Below are 8,798 nucleotides of genomic sequence, written 5' to 3'. Positions count from 1 at the left end.
AAGCTTGGACACGCGTCAGCTGTACAGAATCGTCGTCTCTCACCCGTGGTTTTGTGGTAGAGTGTGCGTATCTCTTCGATTGTAAACTGCAGCCAGCAGCACACTTGTGCATTCACCGAGACTTATATTGCTGAACAATTTTTTCACTATGGTTGTTTGAAAAGTATTCTGACGTGAGGACCCTCCTCTGTTTTTTTGTAAGGTGGTTCATGGTGTGGGTTCCTGTAGTCATGTCCTAGTTCATGAACCACGGGCAACGTATGAGTGGCCAAGTAAGTGGTCCCGACAGTCGGGATACCAGTTACTTTGGAATAAGGCTGGGCATCTCGGACATGTTCTGAGTCGTGGTCACCTTTGTGCTCATACGGCAAAGACTGCCAAATCCACCGGTTAGTCCCTCAGCCGTTAGGGGTAAAACCCAATGGGACTCGGGGCAAGTAAGGCTAGCAACCTGCTTTCCTGGTACTTTAAATATGATGCTGGCAACAATCAGAGCAAAATGCCTCGGACCTTTGGAGGTGACGGAGTCCCACCTCTAACTGACAAACCAGGGACTCCAAAGATACGACTTGGCAAACAAATGGTAATGAGATGGGGAGCTATTAATATCAATGGAGGCTACTCTGGGAAGAAGGTAGAGCTGACAGACGCTGCAAGTAAGATGGGGCTGGACGTTTTAGCTGTTAGTGACATTCGGGTAAGGGGTGAGAAAGAAGAGGGAGTGGGAGAATACAAGGTCTACCTGTCATCAGGAGTCAAAGCAGGAATAGCACAATGGGGTGTAGGGCTTTACATCAGGAAAGAAATGGAACCCAGTGTAGTTGCAATAAGGTATGTAAACGAACGACTGATGTGGATAGATTTGACAGTGTCTAGCAAGAAAATCAGGATTGCGTCAGTATATTCGCATTGTGAAGGGACAGATCAAGATAAGATGGATAGTTTTTATGCGGCACTCGGTGATGTAGTTGTTAGAGTAAAGGACAAGGACAGTGTTCTGCTCATGGGTGATTTTAACGCCAGGATTGGAAATCGAACAGAAGGGTATGAAAAGGTTATGGGTAAATTTGGAGAGGATATGGAGGCCAACAGGAACGGGAAACAACTCTTGGATTTCTGTGCCAGTATGGGCTTAGTAATCACAAACTCCTTTTTTAAACATAAGAACATTCACCGGTATACTTGGGAAGGCAGGGGAACCAGATCTGTCATTGACTATATAATAACAGATCAGGAATTCAGGAAGGCTGTGAGGGACACACGTGTATTCAGGGGATTCTTTGATGACACTGATCATTATTTAATCTGCAGTGAAATTGGGATTGTGAGGCCGAAAGTGCAGGAGGTCAGGTCCATATGTAGGAGGATAAGAGTGGAGAAACTTCAGGATAAGGAAATCAGGCACAAGTACATAACAGCGATCTCAGAAAGGTACCTGTCAGTTGAATGTAGTCAATTACAGTCATTGGAAAAGGAATGGACAAGGTACAGGGACACAGTACTAGAAGTAGCTAAAGAATGTCTTGGAACAGTAGTGTGTAAAAGTAGGATTTCTATTTTAGTAGTATTTGAACAACTGGAACACTGCCGGTTTGCCACACGGTAGTTACTATACTTTCATTAGACGTAAATCCTCAAAAATCTATCGAGAAGGGTGACAGAATGCTTCAATGGCACTTAGCGTAATTTGTGGATCGGTAGTGGCACCGGTAAGTACATTCACTGCCCTTCAAGATCTCAAAACCTATCAGTGTCGCGCATTTCAATACGGCACTGAATGCAAGTAGAGAGGTACACGGTCAAATCACACTAATGTGACCACCACCTACGTTCGATGTCACCGCACAATAACCATTCACAGACGGCATGTGGCAGCACCAGCATTGAAGGCTACATAAAGCGCGTCGTGGGGACGCGGAAAACAGTGCAGACATTGTCATAATGAGGAAACGGAGCGATTGACATGACGCCGGAAGGGTATGATCATTGGCTTTTGGGAAAATGATGGAAGCATTTCCGGAACGGCCAAGTCTGTGACCTGTTCGCATGCCTCCGTGGTTGAAGTATACCGTGCATGGCAATATGGTGGTGTCCAGGACCGACACTGAGGCAACTGTAGTATACCAAAGGCCATGGATGACATGGGTGAACGACGAATGTGGAAATGTGTGCGGGAGAGTAGGCGCTGCCACTGTTGAGCGACTGACCATCCAGATGAACCTGGTGAACCAACAGCGTCTCCTCAAGGATCGTTGAGCGAACGTTGTTGCGTGTGGGACTCTGCAGCAGGCACGTGGTTCATGCATCCTAGCTGACCGCTGCTCATCGCCGACGACGACTGTAATTTTGCACGCCAATACCGCAACTGGACGTCCGCTGAGTGGTGACAGCTGCCATTTTCGAATGAATCACCCTTTATGCTTCATCGGAGAGATGCTCATTGGCGTATATGCCCCTGCAACAATCGTCGGGAAGATTCCGGCCGGATGAGGGAGAGGCATGGTCTGCGGAATGTTTTCGTAGCATTCCCTGGTTGATCCGGTCATTCTGGAAGGTACAGTGGATCAACACAAGTATGCATCTATCCTAGGCGACCATGTCCACACCTACATTTAGTTTTTTTTTTCTCGTCACAGTGGCATTTACCAATAGAACAATGCAACGTGTGACACAGCTCGTAGTGTACGTGCGTGGTTTGAAGGGCACCAGGGTGAGTTTACTGAACTTCTCTGGCCACTAAACTCCCCTGATTTAAACCCAGCCGAGAATCCGTGGGACCACACAAATCGGGCCATGGATCCTCAGCCAAATGACGTAGCGCAGCTGGCCACGGTACTGGAATCGACATTTCTGACGGCAGCTCCCAGGACATCATTGACTCTTTGCCTGCATGTCTCGCACTGCAAAGGGTAGACATTCGAGGTGCAAGGATATCAATGATAAAATTCGGTGTTGACATTGCTATCCTCACTGAAAGAGATGAAGTACTGCAAGATGTGGAGAATAGAATGGGCCGTCTGATGAGCACACGCTATGTATTAAGAGTAAACCAAAGAAAGACGAAAGTAATGACGAGCAGCAGAAATGGGATTAGTGATAAACATAACATAAAAAATTGGTAACCACGAAGCAGAAAAAGTTAGGGAATTCTGATATCTTTGAAGCAACGTTGACAGTCGAAGCACGGAGGACATAAAATATGAATAGCACAGGCAAATAGGCATTTCTGGTCAAGACAAGTCTACTGGTATCAAGCATAGGCCTGTATTTTCTGAGGGCGTGCTTTTCTAGCACAGTATTGTTTGAAATTGAATCATGGCATGTGAGAAAATCAGAAATCGAGGATCGAAGAGTTTTAGTTGTGGTGCTATAGGCGAATGTTGGTAATTAATTGCAGTGTTAATATGAGAAATCAGGAAGTTCTTCGCAGAATAGGTGAGGAGCGAACATGTGGGATGGGGTGATAGAACGTGTGTTAAGACATCAGAGAATAAGTTCCATGGTGGTAGGAGAAGTTGCAGAGGATAAAAACTATAGGGGAAAATAGAGATAACAGTATATGTAAAAAACAGGAAACTGAGATAGAAATATTTCCAACACATGCTGGTTCCACTATTAGGTGAACTGGTTGAAAAAGGAGAAGAGTTCGTGGCTAGCCGCATCAAATCGGTGAGAAGATTGACAGCATAAAAAAATTGTGACTTGGCGGTGACCTTAATGCTAGAAGTTTTCATTTCGGGTGTTCAGAAAACATTCCACCATGAAAATAATCTCGCCTGCTTTCTTGAAACGCCTGCTCCGATTTGTTTTAATTTGGGGAAAGAGGAAGATGTGATAATATGAGATTAAGGATGTGAGGGAAAATTTTACAGCCCAACGAAACAGCGTATGTCACAGTGTAGACTGTGTCCTGTGCACAGCACGTGGGGGACTTGTCGCTGTGCACAAACATCCCATTGGACAGCTTGTTGCTACAGCCTTCAGTAAGCTCGTCAGGAGACTGCGGTGACATGGTCTTGTGACGGTTTTCCAGTTACGATCATCTGTTAGCATCACACCATGCTACCATATCACGGTCATCAGTATCAATTTTCCCGCATATTCTTGGGTCTTCACTTTCTTCGGTATTGGTGAATTCACACTTTTGTCCTGCTTGCTGTGCTACTTTGTTTCGCGTCCATAGTGATGTAAGCAGCACACACATTAAAATTTTTGCTAACGAATATACTCTTTTTAAGCCGGTATTTGTTAGTTACATGTTTGTGACAGCCGGCCTCTGTGACCGAGCGGTTCTAGGTGCTACAGTCTGGAACCGCGCGACCGCTACGGTCGCAGGTTCGAATCCTGCCTCGGGCATGGATGTGTGTGATGTCCTTAGGTTAGTTAGGTTTAAGTAGTTCTAAGTTCTAGGGGACTGATGACCTCAGAATTTAAGTCCCATAGTGCTCAGAGCCATTTGAACCATTTTCTTTTTTTCTAGGGGACTGATGACCTCAGAAGTTTAGTCCCATAGTGCTCAGAGCCATTTGAACGATTTTGTTTGTGACATCCATAAAGTTATTAGAATGGGTGACAATTAATACGCACATCGAGTTTTATTAAAGGTAGGTTTGAGATAAATTTACCAGTTTTCCAACTTCTGCACTGATCCGCTTTACATGCTTGAGTCTTTGACAGCAATAACCGGCCATCTCAATCAGATCATACCGGACACTGTTTCGTATTGTTAGGCAGGTCTGAAATAAATTTACCAATATTCTAACATTTTGCTCTCGTCCTCATTATATGTCTGATCCTTTGGCAGCAATAATCGGCCATCCCCATCGGGTAATACAGGACACTGTTTCATATTCTGGAACACATCACTAATTATGTAAATCTTTTCAGCCGTGGTGGAAACTGCAGGAATGTTCACCATTCTCTTGACATGCCTCTAAAGGAAAACAGTATCGAAGCGAATTAAATCACGCGACCATGCTGACGACATAACAGTTCTGCCTATCCCATGTCCCATAAATTTGGCAGTTGCGCTCACACATCGACACTGAAGATTTGTTGGTGTTACATTGTATTGGAACCAGAGGACGCTGCGTACAAAATGCAGCACAGCGTCAAGCAACTCTGTAAGTCTTGGGTGCTGAAGGTAAATAGAAGGTTGCTTAATTTAAGCGTGTGATGGAAGTAAAGAATCTGGAAAGTGCGCGACAATCATTAGTGTCTAAATGTTCATCGAAAACGTTTGTTGATGAGGTCTAATACTCGCAGCATTCCTGTACGAGTTTTGAAATTTCGGCTTCTGATTATGTCGTCTGTTAAAGTAAATGATACATGTGAAGTAGATCTCAGGTGTCAATGTGTGTGTGTGAAGCACTATCGTTATACTTTCGATATAGAAACCATTGCACAAATGCAATACGACGTGCAGAAACTGGTCGTGATTTTGTCTGCACCTTTTTTTTTTTTTTTTTTTTTTTTTTTTTTTTTTTTTTTTTTTTTTTTTTAAGTGGCCCATATGCAAGTTGTGTGTCAACGGCCTTGCCGCAGTAGTAACGCCGGTTCCCGTCAGATCACCCAAGTTAAGCACTGTCGGGCTTTTGTAGCACTTGGATGGGTTACCGTCCGGGTCTGCCGAGTGCTGTTGGCTAGCGGGGTGCACTCAGCCTTTCTGGGGCCAGTTGAGGAGCTAGCTGACTCAGAAGTAGCCACACCACTCACGAAAACAGACGATGGCCAAGAGAGAGGTATGTAACCACGTGCCACTCTGTATCCGCATCTGGGTGATGCCTAAGGACTGTTCGGACGGTGTTGGTTTATTTTTATATGTAAGTTGTACTGTCGTAACAGGCCCGCATACGTAGTATATTAGGGCGGTTTCTGGCCGAGATAACGCTCTTATCATTTCTGGTGTCACGTTATACATCAGGTATACAGGTTCCACACTTAGGTGACTTCTGTTCAAGGTCATTCCCCGCTGTGCTACCTTCACACTTCCCAATGGGAACCACAGCTTATTGATAACTGTAGAGGCTACCTCGTAGTGATAATTTCCTGTTTCTAACATCGGATATTTGTTTTGCAGTTCGTTATTACTTTTTGGCAGGAGGTACAACAAACCTTGACCAGTTAAAAAACATAAGAAGTATAAATGATACAAACTTACGTAATTCAGTGTACTGCAGTATCAGGATATTTTTGCAGCACAGGTGTGTGGAGTGAAATGTACACTCATACAGAGGGGTATTTGAGTGTTTTCTGGAAATCTTTTCAAATGTTTAATTATGCAATTTTATGCTCATAAAATGCTTTTCTCTCATGAATCTCAATAATTACAAAAAGAATGGGAATCATATTCAGATAACTAGAAAGCCCACTTAAATGCTCTATTCGAGTCACCTGAAACCTATGACATCACTGGCTAGCACACTGCCCCTACTGTAGTAAAGCTCATTTACAGTGACGTCACGTTTTGGAATTTATGGGTTACAAATGGTATGTAGTACCAAATCGTACAAGTATATCTAGAAAAACTCCTGAAAAAGTGTTTTTTGGTGTTCCAAAGAAAGAGAAGATGCATGAAATGTTGTTGCAACTCGCTTGTAGAGATCCAAGTGAGACAGTGGTCGCCATGTGTGTTTATTTATTTGGGGATCATTTTAATCTAAGTAAATACTTCGTATGCAGCCCTTGTTACTTGTAGCGCAACAGTAAGAAGTGTGTTGAACGTCTGTTGCATTGTTTGCAAGATCCATCATTATTTAGAGAAAGTATTTTTCCTGTTTCCTTCCCGTTCTCTTCGTTCAATACTACTGTCTCCTGAAGTTTACTTTATTCGTAATACAGTTAAGTAATAGCCTTAAATTCTGTACCATATTACATTTTAATATCTATTTACATTTGTTAGTTTCACTCTTCTCCCTTTCAATTACAGATGAATCTCATGCCTACGTAGCTCTTATTCTGAAAAATCTGAGAAACTATTTAATAATTTTCGACCACATTATTATTCCAAAACAAGTCGTTGAATGGCTAATGGCTCTTAGCACTATGGGACTTAACAGCTATGGTCATCAGTCCCCTAGAACTTAGAACTACTTAAACCTAACTAACCTAAGGACGTCACACAACACCCAGTCATCACGAGGCAGAGAAAATCTCTGACCCCGCCGGGAATCGAACCCGGGAACCCGGGCGCGGGAAGCGAGAACGCTACCGCACGACCACGAGCTGCGCACAAGTCGTTGAAGACAATAAGATCATACTCTGCAGTTACCAGCGAGTGTTATAATGTTGTCAGAAAATTTTAAAACTGGGAAAAGAAGTGCTTGGAGAATAGCAATAGTTCTGGCATCAACCACAGCAACTATCTTCTAAATGAAAAAGTTTCCACTGTGCTTTATTGTGCAGGCTTTCACAAGCTGCCATGGAAAACATTTTCAGCGAGGTGCCAGTAAATAATCCGGTTCCAGATTCACTCAATTTTCAGACAGTTCGGCGTCTTATTGTTGTCACAGTACTTCGGCCCCAATTGCCAAACAACGGAATTTTCACTTTTCCTCTTTCCAGAACACAAAAATTCAGTGCATCTTTAGCTCATACGGACACTGACTCTGATTCATTTACTTTATGACGATTCCTTGTCCTAAGAACCAACGGCATTGTAGACATATAGTAAGATGAACCATGATCTCTGTTATACACTTCACATATCTGAAATGTACGATAAGCAATAATTTCTCGGCCGTTAAAACTTTCTAGTCCTCATACAGTCTCCACACACACACACATATATATATATATATATATATATATATATATATAGAGAGAGAGAGAGAGAGAGAGAGAGAGAGAGAGAGAAGAATTAAGTTTCAAGGCGAAATTTCTGAACCATTCAAAATCAAAACAGGAGTTCGACAAGGAGATGGACTGTCTCCAATTCTCTTTAACTCTTTAACTTGGTTTTAGATAAAACAGTAAAAACATGGGAAAGTACATTAAAAAGCAGAGGCACAATGGGGTATAAGCATGGGCTAAGGAAAGAACAAATTTGAAGTAAAATATTTAGCGTTTGCGGATGATATGGCATTGATAACTGAAAACCGAACAGACGCAAAAGTTATGCTTGATCTGTTACACGAAATTGCTGAAATGACTGGGCTAAAAATATCTTATAAAAAAACCGAGTATATAGAACACAAACATAATACAGAAAAGTTTGTGAAAACAAAGTATGGAAAAATTAAAAGAGTTGATATACTCAAGCCAATGGACTGGATAACACAACAAATAAAGAAAGAATAAAAAAGTTAGAATTTGCACATAAATTAACACAAAATTACTACAAGAAAAAAATCAATATCCATACAAGCGAAGATTAGACATTATAATTCAGTTATTAGGACGCAAGCAACGTATGGATCAGAGTGCTTAACACTGAACACGAAAGGCAAATTAAGAGAACTAGAAAAAAGAGATAGAAAAATACTACGAAAAATTCTAGGTCCTGAGAAAAACAAGGAAAATAGGTGGATTAAAAGGAGAAATGAAGACTTATACAAAAATACAGAAAAGATCACAGATACAATGAGTAAGAGACGGCTAAAATTTTATGGACATTTAAAAAGAATGTAAGAAAAACGGATTACAAAGAAAAATTTGAATTGAGTTAGTAAGCTGAAAAAAACTGTAGGATGGATAGAAGCAGTAAAATAAAGACGCCAACAAAATAGGTGTTACAGAAGAAATAATACGTGACAGGAATCACTTCAGGCTATTGATAGAAAACGCAAACTATGAAGAAG

At 42.0% G+C, this 8,798-nt stretch overlaps 1 pseudogene; it reads left to right on the top strand.

Annotated features, from left to right (window-relative positions):
* The first annotated feature begins 5,525 nt into the window (after positions 1-5,525).
* Positions 5,526-5,644, top strand: LOC124597026 (annotated as a pseudogene).
* The last annotated feature ends 3,154 nt before the right edge of the window (positions 5,645-8,798 follow it).

The sequence above is a fragment of the Schistocerca americana genome, chromosome 2, assembly GCF_021461395.2.
Source record: "Schistocerca americana isolate TAMUIC-IGC-003095 chromosome 2, iqSchAmer2.1, whole genome shotgun sequence".
NCBI lineage: Eukaryota > Metazoa > Arthropoda > Insecta > Orthoptera > Acrididae > Schistocerca > Schistocerca americana.
This window is presented reverse-complemented; position numbering and strand designations above follow the sequence as displayed.